Source organism: Ambystoma mexicanum, chromosome 7q, assembly GCF_040938575.1.
Source record: "Ambystoma mexicanum isolate Mex_15411 chromosome 7q, UKY_AmexF1_1, whole genome shotgun sequence".
Lineage (NCBI taxonomy): Eukaryota > Metazoa > Chordata > Amphibia > Caudata > Ambystomatidae > Ambystoma > Ambystoma mexicanum.
Window position 1 is genome coordinate 73,227,452 of NC_090941.1, and position 26,311 is coordinate 73,253,762.

A 26,311-nucleotide genomic window follows, 5' to 3' on the forward strand; every position below is an offset into this window, starting at 1 on the left:
CGAAAGTGACAAATCTGCTTCATACTATCCTTGATCCAATCATCAAAGACAAAGAAAATCGGTGTCTATCTAGACGTTTTGAATCAATTGATGTCGAATCAAGTATCCATAAAACTAGTCATCAGCCAACGGATCCATTTGAAACTTAAGATCAAATTCCAGCAGGGACCATGCCGCACCAAAAACTCATTGGTCCTGTGACGAGTGCCATGGCACCTCCTTCAGAAACTAATGACACGCCTGAGATCGACGGGTTGCATAGCAAGGGAGTCATAATGGGAGCAGTTCCGGTAGTTGCCACAGGTGTGGTGCATACTTCAGGTGAAAATATGCCACAACAAATATGCTCCATCTTCGTTAAAGGAGCAAAGTCATCCAATTCAAAACCGACAACTAAAAAATCTAGAAGCAAAGCAAATGTTAAAATCAAAGCATTGGATGCAAAGAAAGTGCTTATCAATCAAAATCCAAACGCACAAATATCGATCATCACTCTGCCAGTGTCCAATTTAATAGACTTGCGAAAACAAAACAAACAAAAGAGTGAATCTCACGAGTCTTCTGTTAAAATGACGCAGTCAAATCCAAAGAAAATGACTTCAGTGAAAATAACTCATGTTGGATCCTCACACAACAAGCATGACAACTGTATCAAACAAAACCAATTTGAAATGCAGACAAAATAAATAAACATGCAAAAGAGTTGTGATATAGAGGAAATCAGTGACGATATACAATCATCCAAGGACACAAACGGCAAACAACTGAGTCCACAAGAAACTCCTCGTCAAATCGTTGATATGGAAAACATAAGTGTGCTGGAAGAAACCATCAATGAAACTGACGTCTCATCATCTGATATGATGAACTTGCCAACTTATTCTGTGGACGAATGTACGTTGTCGAGTGAAGACCTCGAAGATGAAGAGGAAGGCAATGTGAATGCCTCTACAAACCAACTAAATATAGATGATTGTCCATCAAACCCAAATATTAATCCTGCTAAAAAAAGAGCTCCAAAACGATCATTTTGTTTGCATATAGAACAGCCCTTACCAAACCCTACACCCATCGAGGTTCATGATAAATGTGAGGAGGTAAATACATCAATTCAAAAGACTTTGAAATCGAGTAAACCGGCTTCTAATATACAAAAACACAAAGTCTTAAATAAGGTGCCAAAAAACTCTGCAGCTAATGAAGCAGCTTCGAATCCTGCCCCCACCAAACTCAACAATATGCATAACGATTCTGAGGCAGAACCTAGTGAAGACATCTATCAAATTTCGCCTCTAAAATTACCATCCCGCTGATAACTCAAGCGGCACACAAATCACGAAGTCTAGGATTAAATTCCAATTACCTCGAAGATGGGCTTTTACTTGAAAGGATGAACACAGAAGAAGATGGGTTGATTATGAATCGAGCTAATTCCATTAGACTATTACATCATATCCCATCCCTTCGGCCATTAACATCCAATGGCATAGCGAGAGCCGAATTTCCAGAAGAAAATACACTGGACCGAGTGCTCATTTATCCAATGACTCCTTTAATCACACAATCCCTAAAACAGGAAATATCTCAATTGGGACCATTAGGTTTTGACCTAACTGAGTCAAAAATAGCAAGTGGTCCATCGAAAAAAATCTATTCCTCTTCAGAGATCAACCCAAACTCTGTACAAAAAACCGCTCATTGGCGTTCAAACAAATGGCCAGCCAGAAACCATGGAAGTAGGGCTAGTACAAGTGACACCTACGACCGGCGTTATTCAAATAACGACCGGAATCAAAATTCATCTCATCATTCGGACCGCAATAAATCGGTTAGGCCCAACACACAACAGCGCAGAAACTCCTGCAGACGCAGAAAATCACCATCGCCACATCCGAGGACTGGCCACAGCCAAGAAAGAGCTTCTAACAAACATGAAACAAGGCACCCAGTGGTTGGCACAGAAGAGAATTGGAAATGGCTTATGGGGTTAGTGGCTGACAAAATCACGATGCCATAAGACAGACTCCCACCAGCACTGACACCCCTCACAATAGCATCATGGAATACAAGGGGTTTCAGTCACTTGTTCCAGGTAGGATCTGACCGAATCGAAACTCATGATATATTCTGCTTCCAAGAAACATGGATGCACACTCCACCTATAGTTGAAGGCTACTGAAGTCACCTTAATCCAGCAATTAAAGGGTCTACTGGCAGACCAACGTCAGGTTTACTTATCCTCATCAACAACCAGCTTGACTTTGTAGTAACCACACAAATCATGCCATCCGTATAGTCTTGAATGTGTATTGGAATCCAGCTTCCGTTGCAAGCATGAATTTTCCAGACCAGATTGAAAAATGGCTAGTGTACTGCAAGCAAAAATGGGTGGAACCATGGTTCATTATCTGTGGCGATTTGAACTCGAAATGTTGGGATGAATTTAGGGGTCTCATAACACTTCATAGCTTTTCATTAACATCAGCAGAGAAGAGAGGCTATCAGTGGAACATTGTTATGAATGCAAACAAACTGAACTTACTGAACGGTAACACTACTGGAGACATTCCAGCTAACATCACCAGAAAACAAGGAAACGGTGGTCACATTATCGATTACATTTACATCTCATCGGAACTGATCGCTGCAGAAAATAAAATGGTGGTCATACACATGGATAATAGTGATCACAATTTATTATCAGCCAAATTATTACCAACCCAGAACAACATAACTTTCACAAACATAAAGTTGGTAGAAGTCAACATGGGAAAATAACTAATTAAAATCCCGTTGATCTATCTCCCTTTATTGACTGAAGATTCAACCACTCTTGTAAACCAGCTGATTTCAACCGGAGTGAAAGAGCCTCTGAACTACCTTAGTCTGTTCAGATCATACGAGAAAAAATCAAAATCGTCTTATTTGAATTACATTATACACCAGCACACCTTTGACCATCAAGTCATCCTCCAAAAAAAAGCTTTGAGGAAAGGTCTGAACAATCTAAAACGAGGCAACTCAGCACTAGCCATAAATAAAAGAAAATAATTATGATAGCAATATCGGAATTGGTTGCGGCGCTATAAAAAGACATTAGACTGCAATGACACAGAGAAAATGTTATATATCATCAGATCATCTAATACTGCAGATATATGGAGACAGATAAACCAACTACAGATGGATCAACACTCTCTGACGACAACACCAATTCTTCCAGCTGCCTGGATCTCTCATTTCAAGGCAATCTTCTGTCAAGAACATGATGAAATATCAATGTCACAAGAAAATGAGAAATGGCACTTGATAGACACTTCAGTAGATACCATTGAGAATGTCATCATGAAATTGTCCAAATCAAATGCATATGGTCCAAATGGGATAAGCAATGCTGCCTTCAAAGAAAATCCACATGAATGGGCAAACCTTTTGTCAATTCTATTCAATTACATCATATCAACCCAAAAGATACCAAGTTCATGGAAAAAATCGATAATCATACCCATTCACAAAAAGGGCAACCGACAATTTACAGCTATCGCCCAATAGCATTGCTGGATTCCATGGGTAAAGTATGTTGCACTTTGGTTCTTCGAGCATTGCGAAATTGGGCAACATCATCTGGCCATTTTGACCCAAGGCCATCAGGATTCGTTCGAGGCATTGGGACAGCCATCAACATATTCATTTTAAACCTGTTGAAAACCTGCATAGAGTATAGTAAAGGTTCAAAAATATACATAGCTTTCATTGATTTAACCCAGGCGTTCGACAGCATCTCGCGCCCAAAGCTATAGACTAAATTGGAACAATGGGGCTGTCCTGATTCCATCATAGACCCCATTAAAGAATTTCACCATCATACTACCGTAAGAGTCCGGCTGAATAAAACAGGCTTACTAACTGAGCCAATCCCAACCAATAAAGGCATCAAACAAGGCTTCCCGATGGCCTCTGAAATATTTAACATCTTTATCTCCGACATAGATTCTGCAGCTAATAATATAAGATGCTTTCCACCATCAATAGCAAACATCCAAATAAGCCGCATAGTCTAAGCCGATGACGTGGTTTTTATAGACCAGACCCCAATTGGTCTTCAAAGACAGCTTAATTCTTTACAACTCTACGTTGAAACCAATGGACTCATAATCAATCCGCATAAATCTGCCATTTTACCCTTTGGGGTTCAAAAGAGCCAGCTCCATACAAAAATGATGCGCTGGTCACTACTGGGAACAGAAATCCCTGTAGTACAATCCTTTCTATATCTAGGAGCCTGCATCAACACAAGTAAGATCGACGCGGCACGATTGGAAACACTAAAAAAGAAAGAAATGAACCTCGCAGGTCTAGGAAAAATCATTTTGAAGCATTATTGTGGCTTTAGTCTAATTCCTTTGATCAAATTTTATAAAGCCAAGGTGATTCCGATTCTTACCTATGGTGCTGAAACCTCTTTCAATTTCAAAGCTAAAAACTGGGCAATTCTTGAAGGCCATTTCTGGAAAAACACACTTCGCCTTCCCAAAAGCACGCCAATACAGGCAATACATAGAGAACTGGGTTTAACCTCCATGCTAGCCATCGTAGAGTGGAAAAAACTGTCATTTTACAAAAAATGCATTGAGGAAAACCCCAAAGCACATGATCCACTTCTAATTGCATGGCAAACAGAATGTCGTACTCTTGTTGACATCACAGGAGAGGAGGCTGACACTCTGATCAGCAACCCGGATAAAGTAAAAAAAAGTTATATTCCTGTGATTGGATTAGGACTGAGAAAGAATGGCTAACATGTAAAACTTATGGGAAACCATGGGAAGACAGTAAAAAACCAAATTCCCTACCCAACTATTTGAAATTGTTTCCCCATTGGTACTTTAGAGACCAATTTCTCAGATTTAGGCTTAACCTGATCAAAACAAGAGGAACTACATGGACATGAAATTCCGCTGCTCCTCTGAGTTGTAGACTATGGGCCTGATCACGACTTTGGCGGTAACGCTGGCGGCATTACTGCTGGCGGTATTAGCCCTACCGCCGAACTCCCCGGCGCTAATAGCGCCGGATCACGAGTTCGGCGGTAATGTTAATCCCCATTCCCCATTGAGCCCATTCGGGAATGCCCCATTCCCCATTGGGCTCAATGGGAAATTTTCGCGCTCTTACCGCCGGCGGATTTACTGTGGATTTACTGCGGATTTAATAGCGCAAATTTTCTGCGGATTTCCCCCCAGCTCAGAGCTGGGGTGAAATCCTCTGAAGTCTTGATGTGGCGGACCCTTAAATCTGGCGGTAATAGCGCGACCGCTGGATTTAAGGGTTACCGCCAAAGTCGTGATGAGGCCCTATGTCAGAACCCAGAGTCAACAGAATATCTGTTTCATTTGATGATGGCCTGCCCAACCTTATCGCCACAAAGGCATACTTTTATGATTCCAATCAACACAAAGTACGGTCACAAATCAAGGGAATTATGGTGGAAAATGTTACAATCTGGAGAAAAGACGTCAATATCCTTGGCTGTAGTCAAATTCTCTATTGCCATTCAGAAGCAGCTTTCAACACTTGAAGACCTGTGACCTTGATTCTAAGTGTCAACTGGAACTTAAGTTAATTATCTTTCTTATTGTGTAAACTTGATAAAAGGTTGTCAATTGTATAACCATATATCTTAAATAAATAAAATAAATAAAAAAATAATCAAATTTCGGTCAATTCTCTAGTAGGTCAATTATTATTTTTTATCAATTCACACTAATCCTGTTCAATTTACGCTCCTGTTCCTTTAAGGTGGGGGAAGGTTGCTAGTAAATTACAACACAATTTGTCCAACACTACAGGAGTTTAATAGCAATAATAATAAGACCCTGCATTTTGATGTCAAATTTGCATCTGTTCTCTAAGGCATGTATTTTGTTTGTGCTTGTTAAAAAATCACATCTGACAGGAAACACCCTATATTTTGATTGAGCATTTCAAACCATGTGAGTCCAACACACACCTTCTAAGACTTTAGCATAGGATAATATGGATAAATAAGCACCTGAACTCTACAATAACATAACTTTCCCATCTGAAATAACCTCCACAAATGGAAGAACATACTTTAAAAAATGGCCTCCATAGTGAACTGACATCCTTCATGATGACTGCTATTGGGGTCATGAGTGCAGCTGACCATAGAATTGCCTCCATAGTTCCTTAGATTGCCTCCATAGTGAACTGATATCTTTCATGATGACTGCTATCAGGGTCATGAGCAGAGATCACCACAAAAAACTTTTATGACACAAAATCCAAAAATCCCATAAAAACTGACCACATTGGGACACATTAATCTCCCTTATAAAAAAGATAAACTGACCGAAAACATATATCATGATTACACTTTCATGTTGTTCTGGTCTAAACATTTGATTCGAGTAGTACTTGATGAAAACACGAAGCAGAGAGGTGCCTTCAATACATTGGTATTTCCTACGGAAATGGGAGGCTTTGGATTCCTGGATCTGGGCACTTATTAATAGACTGCGCAGTTGAGGGCATGATTTCCTCACCTGCGGATGAATTGCCAAAAGCAGTGGGTGTATTTGGTGAACTTCATTAGCAAGCTGTTACGTGGGTGAATGGCTATGGGCTGTGAGATGTAAGATTCCGGGGCGGGTCAGGGATCATGGTATTTTGGGGATGAAATGGGAGATTTGGAGACAACAACCGTGTATTAATGGGGTCACTATGTGGCCGTCCCTGTTGAGTCAGTCAAATATGGGCCCCACCAGTGCGGGACGAGCTGCCTGACCCATTGAGACTTCAAAACTGGCACAAGGTGGGTTTGGAAAGAATTGGTCAACTATGGGATAAGGGGAAATATATCACTATACAGGATCTGGAAACTTCTCTGAGTATAGGTAAGCTTTTTGTGTTCCCGTATTTGCAGCTAAAACGTGAATTGATTGCCGAGAAATCGAAGCCCACGGTCCAGTGGGATCTCACTCCGGCGGAGACAAATTTGGACACGCACACAGAAAATAAGGGGTTAATTTCGTGCTTGTACATCATTGTGATGGCCACAAAGGGGAAGAGTACGGAGGGCCAAAAAACTAAATGGGAGAGGAATCTGGGCAGGGAAGTGGATGAGATACTATGGGCCGTAATGTGCAGGGGAGCCTATAAAATGTCTATAGCGTGCCAATATAAAATTAATTGAGTCAAATTATTACATAGGCGGCAATATGATCTGGTACAGCTCTCCGAAATGTTCCCTACAATGAATCCGAGGTGTTGGCAGGGATGAAGCCAAAGGGCTAGTTATTGGCATATGTGGTGGTCCTGTGCAAAGGTGCAGGCTCTTTGGAAAGAAGTCCTAGCAGGATTAAGGGGACGGAAGAGATCAATAGAAAGCAGGGCCTTTACTGGTATTGTTTGGTCTTGAAGAGAATGAGGGGGGTTGGAAGATCCTCCTGCATATGATCCATTTCACGCTGTTTGCTGCTATAACTTGCTTGAATATTGCATGAATAAGAGAATGCTCGACTACCGAAATGGAATGGGATAGTAAGGGTTTGGAAAACATTACCTCATTCATTCATGGTGTGGGACCCTCCCTGGAGGTGGAGTGGTCCTCTTTTCTGCTGAACTATGGGGGTAAGGTGGACTGATCTCTGGGCAAGATCAGATATATTCATTGAAACTAAATCTGAATTTAAGGGACTCCCACTATGCTCCTCCTCTCTTTGGGATACGACTGTAGACCACCAAGTATGGTGGATTTGTTTAGATGTTCCCTGACTAGGTTGGGATATTACGATTGCTGGTAGTTTTTGAGCACTATGTTATATTGTTAATTATATGCACTCTGGTTGGACGAAGGGTGGGATAGGGATGGGTTTGTAAAAAAGCATATTATGGGTTATGACTATGTTGACATACTTGATTTTCTTTTTGTCATGTGAATTGAACATTGAAAAAAAGTATATATATATTTTAAACAAACAGCCAGAGCCAACAGTAAAACACTGGGGGTCATTACAAGGTTGGAGGTAGCCATGGCGCTATTAGCGCCATGGCTGCCTCGAAACCCGGGTCCGGTATCTCTGAATGGGGACTTACTGGGCCATTCCAACCTTGGAGGACCCGGTAAGTCCCCATTCAGAAAACCATTCCCCATTCCCAATTGATCCTCCATAGGGCTCAATGGGAATGGAGCAAACAACGGGCCCGCTAATAGCGGGCCCGTTATTTTCTCCATGGTCCCTTAACGGGTCCCGCTAAGAACCAGCCGTTCCTGCTGGGACCCGCTAAGGGACCTCAGAATACGGCGGTAGGGGCTTAACGGCACCGCCATCCTTAATGGTGCCGTTAAGCCTCTACCGCCATACTCGTAATGACCCCACTGTCTTTACAGAAACAATCCGGGCATGTGGAAACCATTAGAACAACAGAAAGCAAAGAAAGGCTGGGGTGGATGCAATGCAAACATTAGTCATTTGCATGACGATATTCCTGGTTTGTCCCATGCACTTCATCCTGTCCAATGCATTTGTGTGGAAATTGAATGTTATGTCAGTCAGGTACACTGTATAACTGATCAAATTGGCAACTATCATTCATAAAAAGGCTTGAAAATGTTTTAACTGGCAGTAGGTTGCATGTCATATAGGAGGCCTTATCACCCCATCCCATCTCCGCTACAGCACTTTGCATTGAGACACATCATGTACAAATCCTTTACTATGTTCCTCACAGTGCGTGTCATGTGTGACTTCAGCAGTAGCTCATGGTACATACAAAACTGGTCCCAGTGAGTACTTTATTCTTCTGTTGGAATAAGATCTAGAAATGTGGTGTTGAAGTGCGAATTATGGAATTCTCAACGAAAGGAAACTTGGTGATTTGAGATATACCGTTTTTCTTTTCCAATTCTATTCTGACGTGTACTTGCTGCTGTTAGTTCTAGGACTACACTTCTTTTGAAGTATTTTCTTGTGTGCACGCATTTCATCCACTGCCCTTCCTTCAGAAATTGGACTTTTGCGTCTGGCTAGTGATTTACAGCATGACATTTTGCACCCTGTTATAGTGGCACATTTTGGATCAAAGAAATTGAGCAGCTATCTCACTGCAGGGAACACATTCTTTCAAAAGTGAATAGCCATTTAGCTTTCATTTAATTAGCCTTCAAATTTACCAAAATATGTCCTCTACGCACTAGCACACAGGGATAATCATTGTGTCAATATCTTGATGTACACACATAGAGACACTGCTACTTTAGGGTTTAAAAGAAAACATTTGTGAATATTTCAATCTGAAGACACACATTGAGATATAAAGCATCCACAGTGCATCTCCACAACATGTAGAGTCAATGGGTGAGCCCATCATTCGACTCATGAACTACTTCATCATTAAAAAATCAATGAGTCAATGATGAAGAAGCAGTCCCACTGCACATCATGAATACATTTTAACCATTAACAATAAGACAAACAGTAATAGTTGAGGATAACCGGCACATGCAATGTCATCAAACCTTTGCCACAATAGAAAAAGGGGCTGCCACCATTTCTGAACATCCAAAATAAATGTAGAACATGGTGCACAACAATTTGAAGGATACCAACAAATGCTACCAAGATGGACAAGTTCCTACAGATTAGGGGTCATGCCCAGCCATGGGGCTGTGCACTGGAGATTGTTGTCAAGATAATAATTTCTGGTCTGTGTGAAAAAAAAGAATACAAGACACTCGGCTGTGCAGCCTCAAACTCAAAAACAGAACAACAGGTTCTCATGGCAACTCATGTTTGCCATCAAAGTCAAAGCACAAAGATCTCCCTCGGCTTCTTAAGCATCAACCTTGCCCGGATGGCGTGTACTATGGTGCTGTAGATGATTACTTGAACATGGTGCTGTATCTGACCAGAAGGTCCAAGTACATGGTCCACCAGTACATCTCTGGATAGTAGATGATCTGGTGAGAGCCTGGCAGGATAAATAATCAATGTGCATAGGAATTCCAGAAAGTGAATCAGTGACTGACCATTGAAACCTCTGATATCAGGGAGTTTGTGTGGACTGTATCTAATCCAAGGACATGTGCACATTGTAAACGATACACCAAACACAATGTGGCCAGAGTAACTGTACATATGTTGCAAGGGAAGGTCTCAACCCCATGAGTTATGTGCTTTACACCATGCAGGTGAATGACGGCTAGTAGCTGTTCATGGCAATATCAATATATAGGCACTGTCACTAAAAGAATGAATGCAGATCATCTAGAAGAGGTAAACTTTAATGTTATTAACATTTTCTGATGCTGCTGTTTCTTTCTTCCTTACTTTAGTTTCCATGTATGTGCCTCTGATTTGTATGCATTGTACTAGCACAGGTGTAGTAAGTCTTGAATTATTAGCTAGTTATTACCTGTTTAACATTACTGAAAACTTGCATAAGGTAGCATTCATTATTGTACTTTCCAAAATTACAAGATTATAAATATTGTACTTCTATGGTGCATGCTGCAGCCATTGCCTATGTTTATATATGATTAGGTTCCTGTATTAAAAACAACACTCCAATACAATGTTGTTAAGATGAGTACATTCTTTAATACATTAAGTAGGTAGTTCATGATATGTCTCTGAATCACCCCAGGCATCTTGTTACCAACATTATAAACGCAACCCCCTGTAGGGACTTTTCATCAAAATTAATTTAAAATGTGATGTCATCAATGATGTCATCAATTACATTTGTGATGTCATCTTTGATGTCCTGGGTGTTAGTCTTAGCAGTGCATGGTGGTGGCGCAAGTTATGGTTGCTTAGCTTACCATAACTTGTGAATTTCTGAGGTTTTTCGGTTTTACTTGTAACCATAACGTCCCTTTAACAAAATGTTTTCATTGAATTTCATAGGTGTTTATTAGTGCAACTTAACCATAATGTCCCTTTAACAAAGTTTTTTCAGTGAATTTCATGGGTTTTTACCAGCGCATGCTATTTTCCTACAACTTACTTATATCATACTTACCCAATATAGCAACATTTGTGTGCAATTTACAAAGTTTCACCTTAAAACTCTGCCATTTTCCACCTTCTAGCATCATTTTTAACGCTTCTATACACTTTTTGCAACTTTTTCAACTGATTTTCCCTCCGTAGACGTCCACGAACATCTGACTTCATTGTGGACATTCCAGACAGTGCCACGTGACCATACGCTGGTGCGCGGCATGATGATGTGTCCGAGAATGCGGCTGCTCTTCGTGATCAGATCCGTACTTTGCGGTTTGGAACTGCATTTTCTACTGATCTAGGAATTTTCAACTTCAACATTTTCCTTGCACAGCTCCTACATCTATTCTTACTTATTATCCATTAACAATCTAGTACACACTACATATTTGGAAGAATTTTAGCAAAACTGTTATTCATCTTAAAAATGGAATCACCTATTGCCATCTCTCCTCCCCAAGAGCCACCACCAGCTGGAGGACCTTCACAACAAAAAAAGCGCAGCACTTCCAAAGACAATGAACTGGACCAAGAAGATGAGCTGGAGGATGGGCCTACCTCTAGCACCCAGAGAGAATCATGGGTGTGGCAGTTCTTTACCACCGTTGGGAATGTAGCAAAGGCGAAAGCTGCGAATGTGAAATACACTGAGTTGCAGACTCCCCGGACAGTACTCCTATGGGACCACCTCCATGTGCCGCCATGCCAAATCCAATGAACGCAATGCTCTCAGAAAAGTTGTTCCTTTCTTAGCAATTAGGAGGCTATCTTCCGCCACCTCATCTTCCTCAACCAATACTGTAACCCCACAGCCTACTTCTGTGGGACACAAAATCCCACCAGCTACCTTGCAAGCAATAAAAGATGCTGTTGACCCATATTTTCTTAAGACAACAGTCCTCTGTATATACTACAACACATCCTTCTGCAGAGGGAAGCAATTTCGAAGTGCTTCTGAAGCGGTAATCAAGGAGCATGAGAAACACTGCTGCCTACCTTAGAAGTAACACATGTGCAACATCTTCCCCTGTCCACCTGCCCCTCCATATTAGTGCTTGGTGCCTCTTCCCTCTTTTCCCTCCCCACCTTTCATTCTAAGCTCTCCTGCCAAAAAAATAAATACATCAAAAAACAACAAAAGAAATGTTCCTTTAGGAACCACCTTTCACAGTTAGAAAATAGAACTACAAAAAAACATAGACTCCATCTTCTTTACATTTCTCAGTAAAGTACATAGACTCAATAAGATTTTCCATGTTGAGTTATGCTAATGGAAATATTGTGGCGTTCATCCCCCGTTCCAGGGACTATGATATGATATGATATGATATGGCATTTGTAACGCGCCTATACACAAGTGTTTCAAGGCGCGACAAGGCGGGGGGGAACATGGGGAGACAGACAACGATCCTACTAGGCCAGGTGTCATTCAGACCGCGCAAGTGCAAGGGTAGAGGGGACTGGGAAAGTGCAGGGGGAAGGGAAGAGGGGGAAAGTGCTCTACATGGTTAGTAGAATACAAGATAAATAATAGGGCCAGCTGGTGGCAAGTGCAAGGAAAGTGCAGTTAAGGTTAGTAAAATACAAGATAAATAATAGGGCCAGCTGGTGGCAAGTGCAAGGTAAGTGCCGGGAGAAGGGGCTGTGGGATACAGAGACAGTCCTGTGGTGCAGGTAGGCAGTGCAAGGGAAGAGTGGCTGGGCCAAGGACCGAGATCGGTGAGTGGTCCAGTAGCAGATTCGGTGCAGGTTTAGTGGTTTTAGCAGGAGAGGGAGGGAGAGAAAGCGGAGGCAAAGAGGAAGGTTTTGAGGTGCTTCTGGAACCGGAGATGGTTCTCCTCAACTTTCAGGGAGGCAGGAACGCTGTTCCAGAGGGAGGCCCCTGCTGCAGAAAGAGATCTACCCCCAGCTTGTTGCTTGGAGAAGCGGCTGACCCTGAGGTAGTTGGAGGCGGATGAGCGAAGAGCTCGAGAAGGAAAATATTTAGGAAGAGAGAGTTGAAGGTATTTTGGCCCAAGGCCCCAGAAGGCCTTGTGGACAATACAGAGGGTTTATAACTTTATCCTCGCAGCCACTGGGAGCCAGTGCAGTGATTTCAGTCCTGGAGAGATACGGTCCTTGGGCTTGAGGCCAAGGACAAGTCTCGCAGTCCTTTTCTGGATGAGTTGCAAAGGGCGAAGAGTAGAGGCAGGAAGATTTAGAAAGAGGCTGTTGCAGTAGTCCAGCTTTGAGAGAACCAGGGCTCTGGAGACAGTGAGCTTCTGGGGGAAGGAGAGGAAAGGAAGGATCCCTCTGAGGAGGTGTAGCTGGTAGTGCGACTTCTTAGAGACGTCAGATATGTGTGGAGAGAAAGAGAGTGTGGAGTTGAAGATGACCCCAAGGTTTTTTGCCTTGCAGGTAGGCACAGGAAGAGGGCCAAGGGAGGCCGGCCAGAGAGCTGCAGGGAAGGAGGGAGTGGGTGTGTCGATAAGTAGAATCTCAGTCTTACTGGCATTAAGGCAAAGGTCGTTGGCGGCACACCAATCCTGGATAGCAGAGAGACAGTCAGAGATGAGGGAAGGGGAAGAGGGTAGCCTGAAAATGAGCTGGGTATCATCTGCGTAGCACTGAAAGTAGGGACAGAGAGCGGCTATGCGGTGAGCAAGAAGTGCTAGATATTGGTTAAACAGCCAGGGGGAGAGGTCAGAACCCTGGGGGACACCACAGGTAGAGAAAAAGATGTCAGAGAGGAAGGAACCCAGTTGGACCTGGGAGGGTCGATTGGAGAGGAAGGAGGTCAGCCATGCCAGAGCCTGACCAGTGATACCCAGGTTATCACGGAGACGGTTGAGCAGGATGGTGTGGTTGACGGTGTCAAAGGCAGAAGAGAGGCCAAGCAAAATGAGAACACAAGGGGTGTTAGAGTCAAGGTTAGAGAGCAGGTCCTCACGGATGTTCAGGAGAGCAGTTTCCATGCTTCTGGCAGCTCTGAAGCCAGACTGGTGGTCATGAAGACTACCAACAGATTCAGCATGGAGATTAAGTTGGGAGATGGCCAGTTTCTCAAGGAGCTTGCCCAGGAAGGTAGTGATAGAGATTGGGCGATAGTTAGCTGGGCAGGAGCGAAGCAAGGGTGGATAACGAGGTCTTTTGACCATTATTCCCCCATTCCAGCCCCTGCAATGGGGGATGAAGGCCATTAGCACCCCAGGTTCCCACCGCGGGAACCCAGGGTGCTAAAGAAAATTGATTTTTCTTCCTACACCAGGAGGCCGGCGCTCCTGCTGTGAATTTGGCGAAAATCCATCCAGCGGTCTGGGCTCTAGGTGTGAGCAAAGTTTTTCTCCATTCAGTCTATGGAAGAACAAATATTTTGGGACCCCCTATAACTTTCCCCCCCTGGAAGAAACCTCACCAAACTTTGCAAAAAAATTAAGAGCGTGCCATATGCTTTTCTTTGCAAGGTTTGGTGAGGATTCGTCTCGGGGGAACTAAGTTATAAGCCACCCAAAAAGTGCTCTTCCTATGGGTTTAGCAATCTTAACTGTGTAATACAAAATGTATAGGAAGCAGGGGTCAAGCCGTAATAAAAAAGTGAGGGGGCTCATTAACATACCAATTGAATGAGGCATCACCAGAAATTAGCATATCAAGGTGCCCTCTGAAAAAAGTGGGGAGACTCGGGCCACATGCGTGTAACCTCTATTTGAGTCCTGATAGGAAGGTGTGAATCAACAAATCAACTATCATGTACAAGGACAACACAATAGTGTTTAAGTTTTGCAGCAGCAGCAGATGGGAAGAATCTCCACAAATGACATGCTTAAATCCCTGTTGTTGATACCCAAGTGGTTGATTGTTTAAAAGTGTAATAAAAATGATGAATTTTCAAGATACACATTAAATGAATGAGCCTTTTCAAAATGGTATTTCTCCTTCAAGAAAACATGGGAGCAGAGCTGGATAATTTACTTACTCTGGACAAAGCATAAGGGCTCATAGTCGGTGTTTCACCAGTAGGAATGGCACCAAAGAAGTAGGGAAATGGATGATAATGCCAGAATGTGTGTAGAAATGTGCCAGCCAAACAATGACACTGAGACCGAGGGAGACACACATCCTCTACAACATATCATTGGTAAAGCAAAACACGTAAATGGCACCTATGCATTTTCAAAGGTTCACCTCTTTAAATAGTATTATCTGCTGGAGCATGAAAATCACAGCAGATACCGCATTTACAACTCATGTGGGTTAATTTCACTTATCTGTGGTACCTCCTCTGCATCCATAATCTTTCAAGAGGTCATATGGTTGGTGATTTGGCAATAGTTTATTTTTCAATTATAGCAAAGATATACTCATATTTGGGGCCTCTGAAAAAACATTAAGATGCTTGTCGCAAAGGGTGTGGTACATTTCACGAAGCAAACCTCTTGGGGAATGTTGATAAATGTTGGTTTTTCAAGACCAAACTGTAGAGGAGCAGCTGCATGCCTCTGCAGTTAACCCCGCCCCCTACCTCCTATATGTTGGAAGCCTAAAATCGTGCCATCTTTGATACCAGTAGTTGTGCCAATACTGCAACGTGGGGATGACAACCTGAGGGAGGAACTCCCGAAGGAATATGAAAAAGACTAAAGAGAAGAAGCCTGTGACATCACAAGAGTATGAACAAAGTCTCGAGACAATGGCTGAAGAAGACTAATGATGAAATAAAAGAATGAAGTGAACATTTAAAATATGAAAAGAAGATTACACGTGCAAAAAGTGCTGCAGAGAATCAACCGTTCAATAATTGTACAGCCCCTGAAATAAAAGTAGACTAAGTCATCATAGAAGCTGGTTATATGTAGTGAATAGAATGCAGAAGAAGCCGCCATTGTATAGAAGCTGGACATCGGGATCATGAATTTTAGTAAGCCAGTACCCATGAAGAGAGAAGAGAAAACTATGTTGCAGCAAGAATAAGCTGAATTGTGGATCTGCATGGTGAGGCTGTCTGGCCTGGAGTCAAGATTGAAGCAGCCATGCTCAGCTATCTATTCTGCAAAGGAGCAAATGCATGAATGATGAATCATCCCTTGTTAAGGTGCAAAGAAGGAACACCAAGAGTGCCAAGTTGAATTCATTTTAGACATTTAAAAGCTGAAAAATTGACCAAATCGTGGTCCACTGTCTCGTGAGCCAAGGATGAAAATAGAGTTCGAACTTGGAGTACTAGAACATGATAGCGAGTGTCTTCACTCCTGTGTATTCTCAGAGACAAGGATATTTTGCAAGGCCAATTTCAAAGATGATCTTCATGGCAGAAGGCATGGGCGATGAGAGATGTCAGGCTAATTGGGTGAGGATGTAGAGTCAGGCCCACCTCCTTGCACCTGGGTCTGGGCTTACATGCTACTAAGTGAACAGAATGTTCCAGACATGGCACAAGTGTGCCAACCAACTGGAAAATGTTCAGGGGAGCAAAGACTCAGTATTTTCTCCCTTGAACATTTCCACCACAGGCTTCTAACCCCAATCCGTTCCAGACATGGCACAAGCGTGCCAACCATTTGTAGTGGTCCATATAACGAAGGACCTTACAGTTTGGAAACCAATGTGAAACCGTGCATCTAATGTTTCTGAACATGACATGTTTTAGAGGTAGGCATATGTTGTCCACCTGACAGTGGGCGGCCAATTACAATCCTAGTTCCTATAGATAACATACTTAGATGTTACCCTTAAGCCAATCCTGATCCCTAGTAGGTTTTTTTATTATTTGCCACATATTATGACGTCACCTCTGACATATGTTTGATATATAACCTCTGTTTTGTAGATCTCTGAGAGAAATCGAGCGTAAGTTCTTTGATGTGTGTTGTAACTCCCGGTTTTAGATAATTGTTAATAAAACAGTACTTTGCCATCTTCCTGAGTTGGTTTGGTTATTTAGACTTGCAGTTATTCTTTGTGATCCCATCTGTTACATGCATGTTCATAAAGGGCCCCAAGCTCATGTGATAGCGGTGCGGATGGTTCAAAATATCCAAACCAGTTCAGCTCCAAATTTACGGACGATCGAGCATCCTCCCCCATTAGCTGGAAGATTGCAGAGTTTCCTGTGGAGAGTGGCCAAATAGAAATAAACTTGCAAGAAGAACTGAGATGGTGGGCAGGTCCACCTTTGAAGAAATCTCTGCCGGTTTCCACAGGCGCTCTGCGGACAGAAGGTGAAGCGGTCGGATTGGAGGAGGAGTCGATACAGAAGGCCTTGAGCCAATTAACAAATGGTGAATAGACTAAGGGGAATGGCAAATAAGAGGACAGGATTGTAATAATTTGGAGTTACAGGAAATAATTGTAGAGATAAGAGATAACACTTAAGAATTCCTAATTCAAGGGAGTTAGAAGGAGACATTTCAAACTCCAGCGGGAGTAGGGTGAAATATAAAATGCGTAAATCAGGACTACATAAGGTAACGTATCAAACCCTGTACAGGGTAAAAAAGTAAAGGCAAGGGAAGAAGTGATCACTGTGTTTTATAATGTGTACATTTGTGACTAGTCTAAATGTTTGTTGCAACAACAAAAAAATCGAGGAGTGATACAAATTGTGAAAGAGTTCAGAAGGTAACAGTGATTAAAAGATAGTGTAGCAAGAATGATTAACGCAAATCAAAAGAATAGATCGGCTATTCAAACAGAGGATTGCGCAGCGATTGATGGTGCTTGCTCGTATTTGTTATTTTTAAAAAACATTGAAAAGTGGTGATTTAAGCTAAGGTAAAAAGTTTATTTAACGGTCTGGTAAGTATTGACAGTCAAGTGAGACTTATCATTATGGCGGATACTCCTCTGATGCACCTATGCAAGACACTGCCAAAACAAATGCCCAAGCTCAAACAGTACAGTGCAGAATGAGGAAAGAGCACTGCAGATAAAATGTTCATGCAATGGCCACAATGGGGATCATTGTCAAGAGTGGTATTGCAACACATGACCACATACTTGTATGCTGCGTATAAAGGGGAGACATTAGAGAAAAGATTAGGGATTTTAGAACTCTGGAAGATGTATCAAGAGGAAAGAGAAGACTCGCCACCTAATGTTGGATTCCTAATCACCATAAGGAGGAAGGCGTTGAGCCTTCAGCTCCCCTTATCTTGCCTGAAGTGAAATGTGTTGTCACGGAAGAGATAGGAGTGAATCCTTTAAAAGAACTAAGAGCAGCGATGGGGTACAGTAATCCGATATATGAACCCCCACTTACAGTAGCGATGATAGTCCAGAAGAGAATAAAAGAAAGGAAGATATTTTTAAAGTCATGCATGTCCACCATACTGCAAACAACCAGGGGGCGCTTTGCTCAAGATCACATATCTTATCAGGTACAACCACTGCAAGTACAGCAGGTAAAAGAACAGGGTCAAGTACACATGAATCTGCCACAAGCCACTATGCAGATACAACAGTATGCAAATACAGGACAAGTATTGACGCCCAGAATAGGAGGTGTCACTGTGGTAGGAGGAAATCCTTTCACAGGGACGGGGATGAGCTTGTAGCCACAATAGGACAGCTCACAGGGTGACTTAATGTGTTCAGTACTATCTGTGACACCAGACCCCCAAGAGGAACCAAGGGTCGATGTGAAGATAGGAGGCACATCCTTTTCTTTTCTTGTAGACACTGGAGCAACTCATTCGTGTATATGAGAGGGAAAATATCCAATGTCAGGTATTGCCATGAATGCTCAAGGGCTCTCTGTAGCTACAAATTGAGTTCCTTTTACTGATAAATTACCAGTTTCCATAGGAGAATGTGACATGTCAGTTCCTCTGTTATGTTCACGGCAGACACCGGTTAACACTTTAGGAAGAGATTTAATGACGAAACCTAACATGACAATTTCATTTACAGACTAAGGAATAGTGTGCTCCACTCCAGCAATACACTATTTTAATGTGCAAGAGTTTATATTGGAATTCATAGGGCAAGTGGCTCTGCGAGGCGTTTCAGTAGATCCAGAGATTATTTTTCTTGGGGTGAGCATTTTATTGACATGGCTACCTGGCCTGGTGGGAAAGATTGTAAGGATACCTGATGAGTTTCTGTTTAGACCATGAATACCCTTGGATGAGGAGAGTGGACAGACTATTCCTATAGAGTTGGAAGCAGCTATAGTATGAAAAGAAATTGCAATGGTCGAAGGAACAGACGATGAGTGTGGATCATGGAGAACAGTGATAGCTCTTGAGGAAGGGTACAGACTGACTGACATAACTGATGATGATATGTTCGGAAGGGACTGAAGCGATGAAGAAGTAGTGTTCTTCATGAGCATTACATACTGACTAAAGATAGAGAAAAGTGAATCCCACCGTGAATGGTAAAAATTAAGCAGCTACCAGAATTGTTTCTGGAGGATCTTGAAAAAGTGCTGAATGCCCTCGCCACTGGCCCTTATGTCGTTGATTTATTGAAAAGGATCAGTGAGGTTAAAATAAAGTTTAAGCCAGGAGCAATTTTACCCAAGCAAAACAGTGCACCATGTCTTGAGAAGCTGATGAAGGTATATTTCAGACTATTTCAGCACTGATGAATCAGGGGATTCTGGTGCCATCAGAGTCATTGTGTAATACTGCATTGTATCTGATTCAAAAATCTAAAGGAGGGTCGAGGGGATTTATCGAGGATCTGAGACCTCTTAACCAGACTGTAGATGTTGAGTTTCCTTTAGTTCCTAATCCGGTGACAATATTATGCAGTATACCAGTAGAAGCTCGGTACTTCACGGCGATCGATTTGAAAAATGCGTTCTTCTCGATCCCATTGCATAAGGACTCCCAAGACTTGATTTCATTTATGTTTCACCAAAATAGACTAAAACATACTAGGCTGTCTCAAGCGTATTGTGATTCCCCATCCATTTTTAACAGAGTCCAACAGATGGTTCCAGGAAATATCGATCTCGAAAGTGCAGTGATACAATACGTAGATGACCTATTGATTTGCAGTAAAACAGAAGATGAGTGCAGACAGGACTCTATCTGACTAATGACTATTTAATCAGACAAAGGGTATAAGGTGGATAAGGTGAAGTTACAGTATAGTCAAGAAGAAATGTTATAGATAGGTCAGTTTATTTCGCATGAGGGAAAGAAAGTGAAAGCTGAGAGAGCTGAGGAAATCATGAAAACATCAAAGCCAAACACTGAAACAAATGCAACAGTTTTTGGATTTGTGCAATTACGTTAGAGCCGGTGGGTTTGATTATTGTACTTACACAAGGCCACTTCTGCAAGCATTAAAGAAAACACATGTTGGTAAAACAACACTAGAATGGACTGAAGAAATGGAAAAGGGATTTGAAGAACTGAAAAAAGCAATTTGTACAGCCCCGGTGTTAGGAATTCCTAATTATGTCTAGGAATTGTAACTGTTTTCACACACAGATGGGTCAAAATGACGGATGTGCTTACACAAAGGACCACATTGGGGTACAAACCTTTGGCATATTACAGTGGGATTTTAGATCAAGTTATGAGAGGACACTTTACTTGCAAAAAATCTTTGACAGTCACCGCGTTTGCAATTTAGAAGTCCACAAGTATGGTCATTGGCTGCTCTACGACTCTTTACGTGGAGCATGCTCTATTTGCCATTCTAGAGAAACCCAAGGGCACATTGACACCCCAAAGAGCTTCAGCATGTGAGATAATGATTTCTAACCCTACGATTAAAATTTTAAGATGTAAAATAGTGAACCCAGCCACATTCATAGCTGAACCCATAGAAGAAGGTGATCATGTGCATGACTGTGCTAATTATTTAGAATTTTATGATGATATACCCTATGTGAAGGAGAATGCTTTAGCAAGAGGTGAGATTCTTTTTATTCTTGGTTCTTCGAAAATTGATCAGACTAGCATGGCAAGACATTCAGACGCTGCAGTAGTAAAACACAGATTAAATGGAGAATTTGAAGTAGTAGGAAGTGCATGACTACTGTTTCACTTTTCAGCACAAGCAGTAGAATTAGTAGCTGTTATTGTCGCACTTGAGAAACATGACGGACAGGAAGTGACAGTGTACAGTTACTACGCCTATGTGACAATGACTGTACATGCCGTGGTTGGCACATTGGAAGAGGAGGGGCTACCTCGATGCAGATGGCTCTGCAGTGCAGCATGCGTCGTTAATGGAGAGATTTATTAAGGCACTACAACACCCAGTGGTCATTAAAGGCGCAGCACATACTAAACAAACAGATTTTATCTCTTGCAGGAATGAAGCAACAGACTTAGAAGCTAGAATGGTTGCATATTCTCCAGAAATTTCAAGTTTTGATACTAAAGTATTAAAGAGAATTCAGTTACTACTATGTTAGTACAAGTGGGGTTTAATAAATCACCAGTAACCCAATTAAAAGAGATTCAGGGAAGCGCACCAGAGGAAGAGGAAGAACTGTGGAAATCAAGGGGGTGTTCTTTATCCCCCACAGAAGCATTATGATGATAGGATAGCACTGGAAAACCAGTGATGCCAATAAATGTATTGAAAGTCATGCTTGAACAGCTGCATTACTCCACTGATGTAACTAGACAAAGTCTTGCTGCTAGCATTGCAGAAAACTGGTGCATTCCTAATTTATTGGAACATGTTGCACTATTGATGGTGAACTGCATTGTGTGTCAAAGTCAAAAGTTTACTGCTGGGCATACACTAAGAACAATCAGAGGAGTAATACCTCGACCGAGTGGTCCATTTTAGCATTTACATATTGACTATGTCGATATGCTGCAGGCATCTAATGATATAGGTATCTATCAGTGGTGATGTGTCCCTTCACTAGGTGGATTGAGGCAGGTCCGTGTACACACCCTGATGCCACCTGCAGAGCAAAGTTTTTAGTGCATGAAGTATTTCTGAGGTGGGGTGTGTGTGAAGTATTAAGATCTGATAATGGGCCACATTTTTTTAATGAATTATTCGAACAAATAGGGCTTTTATTAAGTATAAAGCATAAGTACTCTTCTGTGTATCACCCGCAAGTGAATGGAATATGTGAGAGACTCAATGGCCTTCTCAAGGAAAGGATTGCCAAGATTAAACTGACTTTGAAAAAGGGATGTATGTGCCCTTTGGAATCAGCCAGGGTCAGACCACCACCTCACCCCGCATGAATTAGTGACAGAGCGTCAAATGAGAATGCCCCTTACACCTCCGTCTAGGATTAAGAGTGATGCCCAGATTGTAGCTAAAACTTTAGGTGATGAGATGCATGATTATTTTACATGTATGACTGCTAGTATTTCTTTAATTGCAGATCAAGTCAAGTGCCAGGGGGTCGGTCTAGGTCTAAGAACACAGAAGAAGATAATTCGGCAACCAATCCAAGTGAACTATTACCACCACCTAATTTATATGCTCGGGACCTAGTGTTGATTAAAATGTTTACCAGGAAGTGGCATGAGCCACGGTTCCATGGCCCTTTCATTGTCGAAGAATTGTCTCCTTCTCCAGTTAAAGTACATGGAAGAAGAGCTTGGTTGCACTTGAGCGACGTGAAGATTTATAAAGTCAAGACCTTCCCTCCCACTGTTGCTGCACCAGAAGCAAGACAAGAAGAAGACTTTCTGCGTGCGCAGACTCAATCGATGTCCAAGAAGAAGGATGATAAAACAACGTGCACTTTATTTGGAAAGGAATTCAATAGACACTCCTTATATTTATTTTAGCATAAAGTGTGAGGACTTGCAGAGAATTCCAGGAATTCTGAAAAAGAACCTTTATAAATACACTGAAGCAGACAATAATTAATCAGAGTTCTTGATCAGAAATTGGAAATGAGACCAGTATCCATATTCATTTTGTGGAGAATATTTGTTTTAAGTGATCAAACATATTGTACCTGCCTACAGTGACGCTCACCGGCTTGTGGTTGCTGTCTTTGTGTTCATACTTCAATCTTACCCTGCTCTTGTTAGTAGAGACGTTAATATTCACACTTTCTTACAAGATCCTAAAAACGGTTCAGTGATAAGAAGACTCCTTATTGCTAGAATTGAACAAATGATACAGTTGCAGACATAAAAGAAATTTGATGATTGTATTAAAAATGATTAAAGAAGAAAATGGCATGATCATAGAAGGTGAAAAAGTTCAGCAAGTAGTAGGATGGCGCGAGAAATGGTTGCCCAGATTTCTGGTTGTCTTTCTGTTCCTTATTTTTCACAGTCTCTATCATCTTAGTACTTCTGCCGAAGAAAGAGTTCCTATGGTTCTCCCCACTGTGAAAACAAATAAAGACAAGCTCTTTGATTTCTATAAGTATATTGGGAGACACAAAAGAGATGCAGAAGAAGATAGTGAAGGGATAAATACCTATCTAGATAATACAGCTCACCTGGGGAATAACATGTGGTACCAACACATGAAAAAGGTGGGGGAAAAGCCTCTAATGAGGGTTGCTTTGTCTGCTCTCTCATCGCCTATGCCATTATTACATTAAGAACGTTCATTGTGAAGGAGGTTCCAGAGCACTATGCAAAGTGCCTCAGCCATCTTGCAACATGTACTACACAAGGACAATTCCAAGGAAGTTGGGCGACCTTGTGATGGTGATCAAAATGATCATTTCCATATCAGGATGACTGCATCAAGACTCTACAAATGGAGAAGGAGCCTGGATGGAAAAGCAAGATGCTTGTGTATCTTGCCGCAGGACAGGATGAGGTGATCATTGAAGAAATGAAGAGGAGGAATTGCCCTGATGTGGCGGAAGTAGCCGGATCACCTGGATGTTGGGAACAAACTCAATAATTGATCTAAGGACGAGTGAATTCCAAGAAGGGTTGGGAAGAAGGAATGATGTCCTGTGCAGCTCATCTGCTGAAAACAGATTACATACAAGATGTGCAGAAGGTGAATGATGGATGCTTAAAGTCATGGGCCAAGCAGTCCAAACTGTGACATTGGTAGAAGATTAATCGGGCCCAGTAGTTGTAATCCCTTTGGTTAATGTGAAACTATGCTTTCGAAGATACGGAAAGAACCATGTGGGATATAACAAAGAATGCAAAACCACAATTGACCTTCCCAGGATGGGAGAAGGGACAGCTCTCCTTATGGATCAATATTGGGCTTGTGGATCTAGCACCTATATGAAGTTGCCCAAGGATTGTAGCGGAGTATGTTTCTTGGTGCTCATTCATGTTCTAGCATTAGTGATTACTCAGAGCAACCTGAATATTGGTGAATTTCCAAAAGTGGATGCCCAGTTGAGAAAAAGATCACTTAAACTTCTCAGATGGACAAAAAGAAAAAATATTTCTCAGCCAAATCGATAACCGCATATGATACTATTACCGAGGAGCACGAGTTGTTTAGCAGAACTGATATGATAATTATGACTCCTTTTGCCTGAAATCCAAACAGTGGTGAATGCCAAGTGGTTAAAAATCAACAGATGGGAGCTTCTGCAGAAAATCAATGCTACCATAAAGGAATTCAATGCCATTAAAGAAGAGCTGAGGGCCATACGACTGATGACCCTCCAGAATAAGTATGTCCTCGATATGATCACAGCAATGGAAGGAGGAATTTGTGCCAAAATTAAGCCATCATGTTGCACCTTTATACCTTCTCACGATGAACAAAATGGAACCTTGACAGAGGCCATAACGTTGTTGACAGACCTGCATAACAAGATGGAAGATGAGACGGATGATATTGAAGATGACAGTTGGTTTGCTTCCTTGTTTTAAAGGATCCCTCAGTGGTTGGCAAACATATTCAAAGTTCTTGGAGTAATATTGGTGTTGGTGATTATTGGATTCTGCGTAGTCAGGATGGTGATTGCGCAATGCAAGAAAACAGCCAAGACGGTGTTAGGGATGTTGATCATGATCAATGTCAAACCTGAACCAAATGCCAAGGAGCTGACTGATACACTTTCGGAAAATACATAGAAGCCAGCATCATAGCACCTGAAGGAATGAAGTTCCTGTATCCAAAAGATCATAATAAGTACGTGGGACGATGGGTCTATTGTACCCCGAATGGGCAATGTAACTACATGACCTGGTTTGAAGAGGAACATGCCAAATCAGCAGGCTCCCTGAGGGGGCTGATGAATATATGGACACCAAAAACACACTTCATCAAAAGTAAATAGCTGGATGTGGTAACAATTGAGGAGGTGATCGAAGACTCAACCAGAGGGTGGAATGTAGAGGAGCAGCTGCATGCCTCTGCAGGAAACCCCGCACCCCCTACCTCCCATATGTTGGAAACCTGAAATCATGCCCTGTTTGACAAAGGCAGTTGTGCCTATACCGCAACGTACGTGCGAAAGAAGATACCCATTGAGACAACCCTATCGAATGTATCCTCGTAGGGATGACAACTTGAAGGTGGCACTCCCTGAAGGAATATGAAAAAGAGTAACTCAAAGAAGCCTGTGGCATCACAAAAGTTTGAACAACATCTTGAGACCATGGCTGAAGAAGTCTAATGAACTAATCAAGTTAACTTTTAAAATGCGAAAAGAAGATTACACTTGCACAAAGTGCTGCAGAGAATCAACCATTCAATAATTGTACAGACGCTGAAACGCAAGTAGAGTAAGGGTCATTGAAAGGGTGGCAGTAGGGGTTTAACGGGGCTGGTAGAGCTGCCGGCCCTGTTAAACTCCAACCGCCGCATTACGAGGTTTGCTTGCGGGACCCGGTAAGGGTACCTGGTTTTACCAGGTGCCCTTAGCGGGACTCGCGAGCAGACCAGGGTGCTAACAATGGGCCCATTATTAACGGGCCCGTTGTTAGCACCCTCCCCATTCCCATTGAGCCCTATTGGGGCTCGAATGGGAATGGGGAGGTACCAGGTTCCTTAAATGAGGAATTACCGGTTCCTCCAAGGTTGGAATGGCCCGGTAATTCTTCATTTAAAGAACCCGGACCCGGTACCCAGTAAGGGGGTAGCCATGCCGCTAATAGTGGCATGGCTACCTCCAACCTTGTAATGACCCCCAAAGTCATCATAGAAGCTGGCTATATGTAGTGAATAGAATGCAGGCAAAGCCACCATTGTATAGAAGGTTTACATTGGTATCATGAATTTTAGTAAGCCAGGACCCATGAAAAGGGAAGAGAAAACTATGTTGCAGAAAGAATACGCTGAATCGTGGAGCTGCATGGCGAGGCTGTCTGGCCTGGAGTCAGGATTGAAGCACCCATGGTCAGCTATCTATTCTGGAAAGGAGCGAATGTACGAAGGGGGAATCATCCATTGTGAAGGTCCAAAGAAGGAAC